We start from the raw sequence: 15,402 nt of genomic DNA, 5'->3' as shown, positions 1-15,402 counted from the left end.
GTTGGTGATAAAAATGCAAATATAATAAAACTATATGTCGATTAGTTTAGTTGGAATTCTTTAAACGCTAAAAGGTAATTTAATTAGAGGATTTCAAAGTAGTTGTCGAACTACATAGTAAATTTTAAACAATGTAATTAATTAATTAAGTGCACGGTTAATTCACATTTCTCATCATTTTTACATATAGGAAGTTGGTGGTAGTTAATTTTCGGTTAGGCAAAAAGGTAAAAAATGAATGAATGAATGAATTTCCATGGTTTCATGAGTGTATGATAATAATATGGAGTGCACTTTCATTACCCAAAAAACTAAATGCATGCCACGTTCTTATATTCTCCAAATACCGAAAATAGCTATTAGCTATGGTGGTAGCCATTTACCATTTCCATTAACAAAATTGTGGATGCTACCGTGTTTACTACTTTGTATTTAAGTTATTAAAAAAAAGTAAATAAATAATATTTAATAAAATTTATATAATTTATTTTTTATTTTAAAAGAGAAGTTAGATAATTTAAGTACCATAACAAAGACACCATAAAACTCACTTAACAAAATTAAGTGGACAACGAAAAGTAGTTAAAAGATAGAAAAATTATTAATTTTGGTTTAAAAATTAGATGTTAATAAACTAAATAGTTCTTTTTTAAGAATAATTTTTTTCATTCAGTTTAAGCTTTATTAGCTTATTATTTCCAAAGAAAAACATTTTTTTTATATATAATTTAGATCGAATTAATATCTAGTTAAAATTCAATCTAAAAAAACTGCACAACAAAAACCTATAAACTGTTTCACTTATCAAATTTTGACACTGTATTCCAAGTCTCCACAATATATATTTGAAAAACAGTGAAAATCAAAATATTTCTATCTCCAATTCTCCACAATATATATCACTTATTTTCCTTCTTCTTTTTTCTTCTTGTTGATTGATTTAATTTCTTAACCTAAACGTCTCTTTGCCATGACTCTTCTTTGGAACTCATCGCTTATCTGATTCTCTTTCTTTCAATATTAATTAGAATATATTATTTGAACCAATTCAACATTATTTGAACTTTATTATTAAGAATCTGATTAACCTGATTGAACAGAATAAGGTCTTAATTTATAAGACTCAAATCTAAATTCATAGACAATAAATTAACCACTTGATCACTGTTAAAGTTTTTGTTTTTTTATTTTTGAATATTGAATAAAAGTGATTGATTTTTGGTTCTGGAGTGAAAATAATACTTTCTTTGGGCTAATGAATTAAAATAAAGGGGTCGAGTGTTGGGCCTTGACCCATTTCGATAAAAGGCAAGAAACCAGGCTGAAGTGATAATCACCATGCCAAACACCCCAATAATTTGATCAGAATTATCTCTATGTGGCTGAAAAAGAACTGGAAAGTTAGAGTAAGTCATACTTATAGAGAAAGAAACAGAGCTGCTGATTTTTTAGTTAGAGAAGAATTAAAGTGTAACCCAGGTTTCAATTTTGTTGATGTGTCACCAGCACCTTTGAGACAAATTTTGTTTGATGATTGTAGAGGGACTTCCTTACCTCGGTTGATTAGTGTCTTGTAATTTTGGGCTTTAGCCCCATTTAAATACAAAAAAAAAAAATTACTATGCCAAAATTATTGAGGACTTTTCTCCCAAAAAAAAATATTGAGGAATATTTAGGAAATAAGAGGGGAAACTCAGGTATAATCAACTTCATGTAAAGTTGATAATTAAAAGTTGTTAGATAAAAATTTAGTCAAATCAATAAAATTATTTAATCACTATCAGTTATCAACTTCACGTAAAGTTGACTATACTTGAGTTTTCACCTGTTCAAAAATAATAAATTGGAAACTGTTACGATGGGTAACTGGAGATTAATGGGCTGGACTCGTTAGGCTGGCCCAATCGTCTGAGGAGGGAAGCCTTCGTAGGGATTCACGTTCATGGGCCTCCGTCCGACTTGTGAATGTGAGCGAATGAGCGGTGGTACCTGCAAAGACACTCCAATGCCTAAGTTAGCAAGGGAACAAGCAGGTCTAGAGAGTATTGGGACTTGGAGATACCTGAGGGATGTCAGGGTATTTATAGTGGTGAACCAATAACCACCGTTGAAGTAGTTCCACCTTTTAAGGTGGATAACCGTCCCTTTATCTTAGGGAAGTTGGGATATGGCTCCTGGAAGTGGGTTGAGAGATTATAGGGGCAGTCACTCATTTGAATGAGTATTTATCTACCAGCCTATCTTCGTCTCCGACTTCTTTAGAGCAGGTCGTGTCGAGAGCCAACTTCTATGGGGGAAGGTCGGCGTAGGGGGAGGCTCAATCTTTTGGGTTGGGCCTTTTCGTTTGGACCTGGGCCATAGCATTGGGCCAGGGTATGAACAGTGCCCCTACTCGAGCCCAATTTCTTTTAAGAGTTGGGGTCGAGTATTTAACTCAGGGCCGTAGCCGACCTGATAAGGAACCGACGTGTTTAAAAATTCTCAACAGTCGCATATAATCAAACGTCGCGTCCGTTAGGAATTTGTGTATTCATACGCGGGGATCAGTTACGTTGAAAACGGTGCCTATCTTTAAATGACGGCTTTTGTTTTTACCATTATGCCCCCAACGTTCTTATAAATACATTCCCTCTCTTTCCTTGTTTCGTTTCTGAAAACTTTCACACTTCCTCTTCTCTGTTCGGAAGAAGCTTTTGTTCGAAGGAATTCACCTTTCTCTGCTCCTATCCTTTTTCAAGTAAAGGTTAGTTTACCTCTACTCTTTTTTTACAAATGCTTTCGTTTGCATGTTTTTATTTTAGAGAGGAGGATTGGCTTGTAGGCTTCTAGTGATTCTGTTTCTGTTTGATTCCAGGCCCTTTAGAGACCCTATTTTTTTTATCCTTTTTCCTTTTTCTTTTGTAGGTTTCACCATACCTTTTTAGGAAAGAATGTCTTCTGTAGAAACACTTGCTCAATGGGTGGATGTTACTGTTCTTGGGGAGGAACCCTTTGTAGATACTGACTTCATCACCAATCTCCGCGCTCATCACCGAATTTGTACTTCTGAGGAGGATGAGCCGAAGTATGAGTTGGTGGTCCCGGGTCCTGAAGACCGGGTTTGCTTCGCGAGGGCTGCTGAGGCAGTCCCTCATTTTTTCTATATGTATAAGAGCATGATTACCCGTTTGGGTGTTTTTCTTCCTTTTTCTGATTTTGAAATGGCCGTCTTACGTCACTGCTGTGTTGCTCCTACCCAACTTTACCCAAACTCTTGGGGTTTTCTAAAAATTTACCAGTTCATTAGCTATGCTTTAGACTTTCCGACTTCCTTGAGGATTTTCTTTTTCCTCTTCCACATGACTAAGCCTTTTAGTGGGCAAAATAACAAACAACAGTGGGTGTCTTTCCGAGCTATACAAGGTCGGAGAGTCTTTACCCTTTTTGATGAATCTTTTCACGACTTCAAAAATTATTTTTTCAAAGTTCAAGCTGTAGAGGGTCACCACCCCTTTTTCTTGGATGAGAGTTCTTCTCCTCACTTTCCTCTGTACTGGTTAGAAGCCTCCCCCTGTGAGAAATATAGTTTGGATGACTTGGATGAAGTGGAGGCAGCCATTGTGGGGTTCCTCCGAGAAGTATGGGGGAGGCCCCCTATCTGGATACCAAAAAATTTTTCCAGGGGTCGCCGACCTTTGTCCAGACACAACTAGGTAGCCTTTTATTTAGCCTTGTTTCCGACTTGTTTTTACTGACTTGTTTTTCCGATTTTAACTGCCTCATTGTTTTTTACAGAGATGGCGAAGAAGAATTCCAGGGAGTCATACCAGCGAGTTCAGGAGGCCAAGGCAAGATCCCGTGCCAGAGTTGGTGGCGCTAGGGTAACTAGCTCTTCTCTTCCTTCTCCTCCCCCTCCTTCCCACAATTTGGGGACCCCTGCCCGTCCTATTGTTATCTCTTCCTCGGCTTCTTCTCAGCCGTCCCCTCCTCCCCGATCTTCTCCTGAGCCAGAAAAGAAGAAGCGCAAGACTTTAGAGTCTGGCTCTTCTTTTGAAGGTGAGGCTAAAGTGGATGCGCCTCAGTTTGTTCGGAAGTATATCTATCCTCATACTCGCATAAGTATGGATGATGCTTCTGTTCGAAACCACCTCACTATTCTGACTCAGGAGAGTATCAGGGCGGCTGGGGTGTGTACAAAGTTCCTAGATATTTTTGAGAAGGCTCTCCTCAGTTCTTTGGGTTCAACCTCGAGGGTTGAAGAGTTAGAGGGGAGGCTTCTCTTATATCAGGAGCAAGAGAAGGTGCTGAGGGAGGAGTTCGCCAAATTGAAGGAAGAGAGGGATGGCCTCCAGGAGAGGAAAAGGAAGTTGCAGGCCCAGTGCAACATGGAGGAGGGCCTGAGGTTGAGGGCGCAGGAAAGTTATTCGAGCTTGTTCGAGGACCTCGTGTCAGTGAAGAAGGATTTGTTGACGGCTCGGAATGCCTATATCGAGTTGGAGTACTCCATTGCTAACGGGGCCGAGGAAGCATGGAGGATCTTTAAGGAACAGGTCGGAGTTCTTGCTCCCGACCTGGATCTCTCTCCCTTGGATCCGGACAAGGTCTTCATTGACGGAGCTATAGTCTTTCCTCTTTCTCCCCAATATGTCACCGAGTCAGATTTAAAAACTCGGGGGCAGAGGATAATGGAGTCTCCTCCCCGACCAAAGGATGCTCCGAGTTCCTCGAAGGCTCCCGGAACCTCCTCTCCGTCTCCTATGGACACTTCTTTCCCTGGTCCTAATGGCGCTCCGACTACTCTTCCTGACTCTGGTGCTGCTCCGACTACTCCCCTCGGCTCTGGTGGTGATGTTCTTTGAAAAAAATTGATTGTGGCTATATGGGGCCCGGCCTGTGGGTCCCCTCTTTTTTAAACTATTTATTTTTATATTTGTGGTGGTACTCTGCTGACATTCTCTTTTGGCCTTTTATGGCCGTTAACAAAAAATACCCTTTTTTGGATAAGGGTTTAAGTTACCTTTCTGTTTGTTGTGTGCATGCTTTTCTGTTTTGGATTTCGAAGAGAAATATTTTTGGATCTTTGTTTTGAAAAAACCTTTTTCTTGGCTGACTGTCCCTTTCTTCAAGTTTTCCTTAGTAACTTGGGACAGTCTTTTGCCTTAATGCTTTTACTAGGTTTCTTGATCTCTTTTTCGGTATTCCTTATTCTCAATTTTTTGATTTATTGAGTTTTTATGACTTAGGTCACTTTTGTGATGCGTTTTTCTTTGCTTCTCGGTTTTTCTGAGTTATGAGTCGGATTTCCCGAGTTTATCACGATAAACTTTTATAACCTCTTTACACTGACTTGTACCTCGTCGTTTCATCCTAACGACCATCTAGGTCGGTTCATGGGGTTTTCACGCTTTGTCGAGCTTAAGTCGGCGCGTTTCGTAGAAAAAAAATGAGAAGAAATTTATAAGAGATAAAAGATCTTTATTTATTTGCGAAGGTACTTTTACTGCTACTAAGGGTTTTTTATTATCTATGATCCCTTAGTCTCTACTATAATGCCTCGTTAAAAACCCCCTTACAGAAAAAACCCTTTTTGGGAAAAAATCACAAAATTGGGAAAAGAGTACATCAGGGAGTAGAGTTCGCTTTTAACTATAGTACCTTTTCATGTTACAAGCATGCCACGACCTCGGTAACTCGGTGCCGTTTAACTTGGTCACCTTGTAATAACCTTTTCCTAAGACCTCACTAATTTTGTATGGTCCCTTCCAATTAGCAGCGAGCTTTCCTTCCCCAGATTTGTTGACTCCAATGTCGTTTCTGATCAAGACCAAGTCGTCTAGGGTGAAGCTCCTTCGAATGACCTTTTTGTTGTACCTGGTAGTCATCCTTTGTTTCAACGCTGCTTCTCTTATCTGGGCTTGCTCTCGGACTTCGGAGAGTAATTCAAGCTCCTCTTTGTACCCCTGTATGTTTTCGATCTCATCATGGAGGATCACCCTTGGACTTTGTTCACTGATTTCTACTGGTATCATGGCTTCTACGCCATAGACAAGTCGGAAGGGTGTTTCTCCTGTGGCAGATTGTGGCGTCGTCCGGTAAGCCCATAACACTTGTGGGAGCTCCTCAACCCAAGCTCCTTTTGCATCTTATAATCTTTTCTTTAATTCTGCCAGTATGACTTTGTTAGCTGCCTCGACTTGTCCATTTGCTTGTGGATGTTCCACCGAGGTGAACTGGTGTTTGATCTTCATACTGGCCACTAGGCTTCTAAAGGTAGAGTCGGTGAACTGGGTTCCATTATCCGTAGTAATGGAATAGAGTATCCCATACCTTGTGATGATATTTTTGTAGAGGAACCTCCGACTTCTCTGGGCTGTGATGGTGGCTAATGGTTCTGCTTCTATCCACATTGTGAAGTAGTCTATTCCCACGATTAAGTACTTGACTTGTCCTGGGGCCTGGAAAAAAGGGCCTAACAGATCCATTCCCCATTTTGCGAAGGGCCATGGAGAAGTTATACTGATGAGCTCCTCGGGGGGAGCCACGTGGAAATTTGCATGCATCTGGCATGGTTGGCACTTTTTCACAAATTCTGTGGCATCTTTCTGCAAGGTCGGCCAGTAGAATCCAACTCGGATTACTTTTCTGGCTAGCGACCTGACTCCGAGATGGTTTCCACAGATCCCATTATGGACCTCCTCTAGTACTTCAGTGGTCCTTGAGGTCGGTACGCACTTCAGCAATGTCGTTGATATTCCTCTTTTATAGAGGATATTTTTTACCAGAGTGTGGTATTGTGCTTCCCTCCGGATTTTCTTGGCCTCTTTTTCCTCTTTGGGGAGGATGTCGAATTTTAGATATTCGACCAAGGGATTCATCCATCAGAGGTTTAGCCCGGTTATTTCAAGGACATCCTGTTTGTCCTCTGCTTTCACCACAGAGGGTTCTTGGAGAGTTTCCTGGATCAAGCTTTTGTTATTCTCCCCTGGTTTAGTACTTGCTAACTTGGAGAGGGCGTCTGCTCTGCTATTAAGATCCCGAGTTATATGCCTGATCTCGGTTTCTGCAAAGCACCCAAGGTGTTCCAAAGTTTTTTCCAAGTATCTATTCATATTTGGGTCTTTGGCCTGATACTCTCCATTTATCTGGGAGGTCACTACTTGAGAGTCACTGAATATCAGTACTTTTGTTGCGTTGACTTATTCTGCCAGCTTCAATCCTGCAATAAGGGCTTCATATTCTGTCTGATTATTTGAAGCTGGGAATTCAAATTTGAGGGAGACCTCTATTTGGGTTTCCCTTTCATTAACCAGTATTATGCTTGCACCACTTCCTGTCTTGTTTGAGGATCCATCTACGTATAGTTCCCACATAGTTGGCTTTTCCTCTTGGTCTCCCGCATATTCCGCTATGAAGTCGGTGAGGCATTGTGCTTTGACTGCAGTCCGAGTTTCGTACTTTAAGTCAAACTCGGAGAGCTCTATCGCCCACTGAACCATTCTCCCTGCAACATCCGTTTTTTGGAGGATTTGCTTCATGGGTTGATTCATTCGGACTCTTATTGTGTGGGCTTGGAAGTAAGGTCGTAACCTCCGTGAGGCTATTACTAAGGAGTAAGCAAACTTCTCTAGTTTGTGGTACCTTAGTTTGGGGCCCTGTAGAACTTTGCTGATGAAGTACACTAGGTGCTGTCCGACTTCGTCCTCTCTTATCAGGGCTGATGCGACAGCTTTGTCTGCTACAGACAAGTATAGGACAAGGTCTTCCCCAACTAGAGGTCGGGTTAGGATTGGTGGCTGGCTCAAGAACCTTTTGAACTCTTGGAATGCTTCTTCGCATTCTGGAGTCCATTCGAACTGGCATCCCTTTCTTAGTAGAGAGAATAGTGGAAGGGATTTTAATGCCGACCCTGCCAAGAACTTGGAGAGGGCTGCAAGTCGGCCATTTAGCTGTTGAACCTCTCTTAAGCAGGTCGGGCTTTTCATTTCTAGGATGGCTTTGCACTTACCGGGTTTTGCTTCGATCCCTCTTTGGGTTAGCATAAATCCTAGAAATTTTCCAGCCTCCACCGCGAAGGTACATTTTGCGGGATTTAGCCTCATCCCATGTAACCTTATGGTATTGAAAACTCGCGAGAGGTCTGTCAAGAGGTCGGTCTCCTCCTGGGTTTTCACCAGCATATCGTCTACGTAGACCTCCATTGAGTTCCCGAGGTGAGGAGCGAACACTTTGTTCATCAGCCTTTGGTATGTGGCCCCTGCGTTTTTTAATCCAAACGGCATGACCACGTAGCAGTAGTTTGCTCTAGGCGTGATGAATGATGTTTTTTTTTTATCCGACCTGTACATCGGGATCTGGTTGTATCCCGAGTAGGCATCCATAAACGACAAGTATTGGTACCCCGAGCTGGAGTCCACCAGAGTATCAATGCTTGGGAGCGGATATGGGTCCTTGGGACATGCCTTATTCAGGTCGGTGTAGTCGACGCACATCCTCCACTGGCCGTTTTGCTTCTTGACTAGCACTACATTCGCTAGCCATGTTGGATATTTAACTTCTCTGATGAAGCCGGCTTCTAGGAGTGCTTGTACCTGCTCTTCCACCGCTTGGGCTCGTTCCGGGCCGAGCTTACGCCTTCGCTGCTGTACAGGTCGGGATCCTGGATATACCGAGAGTTTGTGAGACATGAGCTCGGGGTCTATCCCTGGCATGTCGGAAGCTTTCCAGGCGAAGAGGTCAGAATTATCTCTTAAAAGCTCTATCAACCTTTGCTTTAGGTTTTCTTCTAGGTTGGCTCCTATGTTGGTATTTTTTCCTTCCTCTTCGCCGACCTGTACTTCTTCAGTTTTTCCTCCTGGTTGTGGCCGTAGCTCTTCTCTGGCTCTCGTGCCACCGAGCTCAATGGTATGGACTTCTTTGCCTTTTCCTCTTAGGTTCAGGCTTTCATTGTAGCATTTTCTTGCCAATTTCTAGTCTCCCCGTACCGTTGCTATCCCCGCATATGTAGGGAATTTCATGCAAAGATGAGGGGTAGACACCACTGCTCCGAGTCGATTTAGGGTAGCTCTGCCAATTAAGGCATTATAGGCTGACCCCACGTCGATGACTATAAAGTCTATGCTCAGAGTTTTGGATTTTTTACCTTTTCCAAAGGTCGTGTGGAGGGGTAGAAATTCCAGTGATTTATTGGCGTGTCGCCTAGTCCATACAAGGTATCAGGGTAGGCTTTTAGCTCCTTTTCTTCCAGTCTTAGTTTGTCGAACGCGGGCTTGAAAAGGATGTCTGCTGAACTTCCTTGGTCTACTAGAGTTCTGTGGAGATGGGCATTGGCTAGGATCATGATTATCACCACTGGATCATCGTGTCCAGGGATTACTCCTTGCCCATCCTCCTTTGTAAATGAGATAGTAGGAAGGTCGGGTGATTCGCTCCCGACCTGATAGACTCGCTTGAGGTGTCTTTTGCAGGATGACTTGGTGAGTCCTCCTCCCGCAAAGCCTCCCGAGATCATGTGTATGTGTCTCTCGGGGGTTTGTGGTGGTGGGTCTCTTCTGTCTCCATCATCTCGCTTTCTTTTTCCATGATAATCCGACCTTTCCATGAGATATCTATCAAGTCGGCCTTCTCGGACCAGCTTTTCTATCACATTTTTGAGGTCGTAGCAATCATTTGTTGAATGACCATACAGTTTATAGTACTCACAATAATCGCTGCGGCTTCCTCCCTTTTGATTTTTGATGGGCCTGGGAGGCGGCAATCTTTCAGTGTTGCAGACTTCTTTGTATACATCCACTATGGAAACTTTTAGAGGAGTATAAGAGTGATATTTTTTTGGTTTGTCGAGACCGGCCTCTTCTTTTTTCTTGGGCTCCCTTTCTCTCTCCTTTACCGCGTGGGGGTGCCCAAGTTGCTAACTCGGCTCTCGTAGTTTGGCATTCTCCTCCATGTTGATGTACTTTTCTGCTCTTTCTTGTACATCACTCAAGGAGGCGGGGTGCCTTTTTGATATGGATTGTGAGAATGGACCTTCTCTAAGTCCATTTACTAGTCCCATGATGACTGCCTCAGTGGGCAGGTCTTGAATTTCCAAGCACGCTTTGTTGAACCTTTCCATGTAGTCTCGTAGAGGTTCTCCGACCTCCTGTTTTACTCCCAGGAGGCTCGGTGCGTGCTTTACTTTATCCTTTTGGATGGAGAACCTCATCAAGAACTTTCTCGAGAGGTCCTCAAAGCTGGTAACTGACCTTGGTGGGAGGCTGTCGAACCACTTCATCGCTGCTTTTGACAGGGTGGTCGGAAAAGCTTTACAGCGAGTTGCATCGGAGGCATCGGCGAGGTACATCCAACTTTTGAAGTTGCTCATATGATGTTTTGGGTCAGTGGTTCCGTCATAGAGGTTCATATCAGGGCTTTTGAAGTTTCTTGGAACTTTCGCCCTCATTATGTCCTCACTAAATGGATCCTTTCCTCCTGAGGGCGACTCTTCACGGTCGCCATGGGAGTTCCGACTTTTAAGAGAAGATTCTAGCTTTAAGAGTTTTTCTTGTAACTCTTTTCGTCGCTCTATCTCTTCTCTGAGATTTTGGTCCGCCTCTCGCTGTCGCTCTAACTCCTGTTCCAGCTGTTCCAAACGACCTTGGTAGCCATGGACCAACCCCAGTAGCTCGGCTGCATGGGGTGGCCCTTCCTTTCCTGATTCGTGTCCCTCTGAGGAGTTTACCTTCAGATTTTTTAACCCGGAGGTGCCTTCTCTTTGTTGGTCGTTGGCTCCCTGGTGAAGAGTTAGGTCCGCGTCGTTGTTTCCGGTATCTAGGTTTTCTTGTTCGGAATCAGACGCTGTATGACCATCTTCGGGTGAATTGTCCGCCATCAATGGTTGATCTCTCGGGTCCCCGGCAATAGCGCCAATGTTACGATGGGTAACCGGAGATTAATGGGCTGGACTCGTTAGGCTGGTCCAATCGTCTGAGGAGGGAAGCCTTCGTAGGGAATCACGTTCCTGGGCCTCCGTCCGACTTGTGAATGTGAGCGAATGGAGGGTGGTACCTGCAAAGACACTCCGATGCCTAAGTCAGCAAGGGAACAAGCAGGTCTAGAGAGTATTGGGACTTGGAGATACCTGAGGGATGTCAGGGTATTTATAGTGGTGAACCAATAACCACCGTTGAAGTAGTTTCACCTTTTAAGGTGGATAACCGTCCCTTTATCTTAGGGAAGTTGGGATATGGCTCCTGGAAGTGGGTTGAAAGATTCTAGGGACAATTACTCATTTGAATGAGTATTTATCTGCCAGCCTATCTTCATCTCCGACTTCTTTAGAGCAGGTCGTGTCGAGAGCCGACTTCTACGGGGGAAGGTCGGCGTAGGGCGAGGCTCAATCCTTTGGGTTGGGCCTTTTCGTTTGGACCTGGGTCATAGCATTGGGTCAGGGTATGAACAGAAACTATCGAGAGTTAATGGCTATTGCGGTAATAAGTGGAAGGATGGAGACTAACTTGGATTGGTTGAGTGATCAACTCACTCGTTCGCTTAATAAGTGGAAGGAAGGGGACCAACTTGGATTGGTCAAGTAGTCAACTCACTCGTTTGCTTAAATAAGTGTCGGGGGTTCGAATTCCGTCTTTTGCATGAAACAATCCATTGGCCAGTGGCCGACTTCTAAATAGAGTTTAAATCCGCGATTAATTAGTCGTTGACCTGTCGGCTTGGAAAGTACCCGGGTAACAAATAAAACAAAGGAAGGAAAAAAAAAAATCAAGGTCGTTAGTCGTTAGTCGTTACAGCTTAATAGTCTTAGCATTTTGAAATTTGAAGTTTCAGACCAAAAAACACAAATAGTATAGTAGTATAGTTGACGCTTGATAACTTGACATCAGTTGGGTCCTAAAAAAAAGTCAGACATCAGTTTAGTTCTAATATTTTAATTTTTTACATCAATTTTTTTCATTGTTGAAATATGTTAGTAGTATCCATTCTTATTATCAATAATTTTATTTTAAGTTAATAAAATATAAAGTATATCTTTATTTTTCAGTTAGAAAGACAAATACATAATATTACACTATATATAAAGTTACAACGAACTAATTAAGATGAAATATAATAAAAAAAATAACTACAAATAAATTCATCCAAATTTTAGAATTGATGTTAAAGTTCAAAGTGTTAGAATTAAATTAACATTAAAATTATTTCAAATAAAAAACTAGGCGGAACGTGCACGCTAGAATGATGGAATTTTTTATAATGGTCTCCACACGTTGCATTATTGTTGCAGGATAAATTATTCTAGTTCATGTAATTTAATATTAGATTAACGTCTTACCTTAGCTTTTAATTAGTAAATTAGCATATGATCATAGCCATCAAACAAGGGTGCTTTGTTTGTTTAAACTTTGTTGATGAAGATAGACATGTCATTGTCATGAGGAATAACGGTGCTCCTCAACTTGCATTGTCGTGTGGGTCATAGTAATATTTGTTAAATTTATCTAAATATATTATCTAATTTAATATATTATCATTAAGATATTAGATCCAAAATCTATTAAATCTCGGTTGATAATGTTGTTTAAGCCTAATCAATATATATTTATTGTTGTAATAATAAAATATATCATGTAATACATTTTTAATATGAGTTTAATTAAGGAGTTAATTTTTTACAGCTAATATCCTTAATTCTAATACTAATCTTAATTTTTTTTTAAAAAAAAATCAAAGAATAATTTTAAATTTTGAATAAAGCAAGTGTAAATTTTGAAATGTAGCATGAGAGAATTCTCAAGTCTATATGCAATAAAATAGAGAAAGTTCAAAGAAGCTTCATTTGGGAAGATGATAAAAGAAAAAGAAATTACCATGCACTGAATTGGAAAACTCTATGCTGTCCCAAACATGAGGGGGCCTTGGGTTTCGAAACTTAAATTTAATGAACGAAGCTCTCCTTTACAAGCTAATTTGGCAGCTGAACCAGGAACCAGAACTTTTATGAGTAAAAGTCTTCCAACACAAGTACAGAACTTTTATGGGTAAAAGTCTTCCAACACAAGTACAAATATAAAGATAACCAAAGTGCTCGACCAAGCACCAAAAGCTCAGATTCATACATGTGGAGAGAGTTAGTCAAGTTATGGCCCGGATTCAGCGAGATGTCTTTCTCCCTTATTGGGGATGGACTTTCCACTAAATTATGGACTGATTATTGGGTTGAAGAGGTGAGACCCACCTGCTATCATTTGCAACACAGAACAATTTAGACATGGAGAGCACAGTTTGGGAATGGAGCAATGCAAGCGAAGAATGGAACTTAACAGAACTCCAGAGATACCTACCTGAAGATATCATCAAGAAGATCTTAGCACACCCCCACCAAGGATTGTGAAATGGAGAAGACAGACTAGGTTTGATTCATTCGGAGGATAGCGAATTCTCCACTGGTGCGACCTACAAGGCATTGGCAAGGTGGTCAAAACTATACCAATCGAGTTGGATGACCATATGGGATTGGAGGGGGCCGCAAAAAGCAAAAGTTTTTGCCTGAAAAATGTGTCATAACAGACTGCTCACTAACGCTAGAAAAGCTAGAATGTATGGAGGACAAGGAGATTGCCCCTTTTGTGCCGGAAAACAAGAAGACGCGGGACACAATTCAACTTATTCAATCAATTGAATATAAACCCTAACCTCAAGTGGAAAGACATCTTCATCGTCGCCGCTTGGAAGATTTGGATTTGGAGAAATCGGGAGGTCCACGAGCAGAACTATCGGAGGCCGCCCCACCCTCGCTTGCAGATTTTGAAGGAAGTAGAAGAGATTAGGGAAGCTTTTGACAAGAAGCAAAGAAGAATTCACAGAAGATCCAGAGAAGAACAACTTATCAGATGGCACCCCCTCCTTGTGATTGGATCACTCTCAACACTGATGGGTCTATGAATGGGTTCACCAAAAAGGCTGGCTGTGGAGGTTTATTAAGAAATGAGAATAGTAAATGGATAGGAGGATTTTCGTTCAACATAGGTAGCTGCACTGCCTTCAAAGTAGAGTTGTGGGGAATAGATCAGGGTCTCAAATTGGCTTGGACTATGGGATTGAAGAAAGTTAGAGTGGAATGTGACTCAAAGGCTGTCATAGAGAGTATCAACAGCCCCAAAATTAGAAAAAATCACCCAAATGTGTTGATCAGAAACATTCAGAATTGGAAGAACAGGAAATGGAACATCCTTTTTGTAAATATTTACAGAGAAGGCAATAGATGTGCTGATTGCCTGGCGCATAAAAGTTTAGAATTAGATATTGGGTTCCACTTTTGGGATACTCCTCCAAATGAGGTAGTAGCTTTTTTGTCTGATGATGAACAAGGGATAGCTTTGCCCCGTTTAGTTTGTAACTAGGGCTCTCTTCTTTTGGGTTTCTTTACCCCGTTTCTAAACCAAAAAAAAAAAAAAAGTATTCTATTTGATCTTTCAAAGATCTGACTAGGGTCATATATTTATTAATTACTAAAGACACGTACCTTCATTGAACTGGAGAATCACATTCATCAATTGACGTCTCTATCTTGTGACATACTGGAATACGAATGCCTCCACAATTGAACCATTACTCCACATGGAGACGAAGATTCCATTACTCCAAGGAACCTTTGAAGTTTCAACGGTATATATAAAACCATTTTAATTTAAAAGAGATTTCCGTTTACACACCATTTTTTACTAAATGAAAAGTTGATAATTAAAAGTTATTAGATAAAAATTTAGTCAAATCAATAAAATTATTTAATCACTCTCAGTTATCAACTTCACGTGAAATTGACTGTACTTGAGTTTTCATATGTTCAAAAACAATAAATTGGAAACTATCAGGAGTAATGGCTATTGCGGTAATAAGTGGAAGGACGGGGACTAACTTGCATTGGTTGAGTGGTCAACTCACTCGTTCGCTTAATAAGTAAAAGGAAGGGGACCAACTTGGATTGGTCAAATAGTCAACTCACTCGTTCTCTTAAATAAGTGTCGGCGGTTCGAATCCCGTCTTTTGCATGAAACAATCTATTGGCCAGCGGCCGACCTTTAAATAAAGTTTAAATCCGCGATTAATTAGTAGTCATTGACCTGACGGGTTGAAAAATACCGGATAAAACAAAGGAAGGAAAAAAAAAATCATCGTCGTTAGTCGTTAGTCGTTTAGTCGTTAGTCGTTACAGCTTAATAGTCTCAGCATTTTGAAATTTGAAGTTTCAGACCAAAAAACACAAATAGTATAGTAGTATAGTTGACGCTTGATAACTTGACATCAGTTGGGTCCTAAAAAAAAGTCAGACATCAGTTTAGTTCTAATATTTTAATTTTTTACATCAATTTTTTTCATTGTTGAAATATGTTAGTAGTATCCATTCTTATTATCAATAATTTTATTTTTGAAGTT

The 15,402-nt window shown here is 41.0% G+C and overlaps 1 long non-coding RNA gene across 1 annotated transcript in view; it reads right to left on the bottom strand.

The window, feature by feature from the left end:
• The window catches only part of LOC110264455, a 20,033-nt gene extending 6,115 nt beyond the window's left edge, over positions 1 to 13,918 (bottom strand). Inside the window, exons 1-3 of the long non-coding RNA XR_002350639.1 lie at positions 13,625 to 13,918; positions 9,013 to 9,016; positions 8,505 to 8,509 (exon numbers count right to left, since the gene is read on the bottom strand). This is a non-coding gene — a long non-coding RNA (uncharacterized LOC110264455). The remainder of the gene's footprint in view (positions 1 to 8,504; positions 8,510 to 9,012; positions 9,017 to 13,624) is intronic.

This window comes from Arachis ipaensis, chromosome B07 (assembly GCF_000816755.2).
Source record: "Arachis ipaensis cultivar K30076 chromosome B07, Araip1.1, whole genome shotgun sequence".
Lineage (NCBI taxonomy): Eukaryota > Viridiplantae > Streptophyta > Magnoliopsida > Fabales > Fabaceae > Arachis > Arachis ipaensis.
The sequence above is the reverse complement of the archived record's forward strand: the minus strand, read 5'-3'. Positions and strand labels throughout refer to the sequence as shown.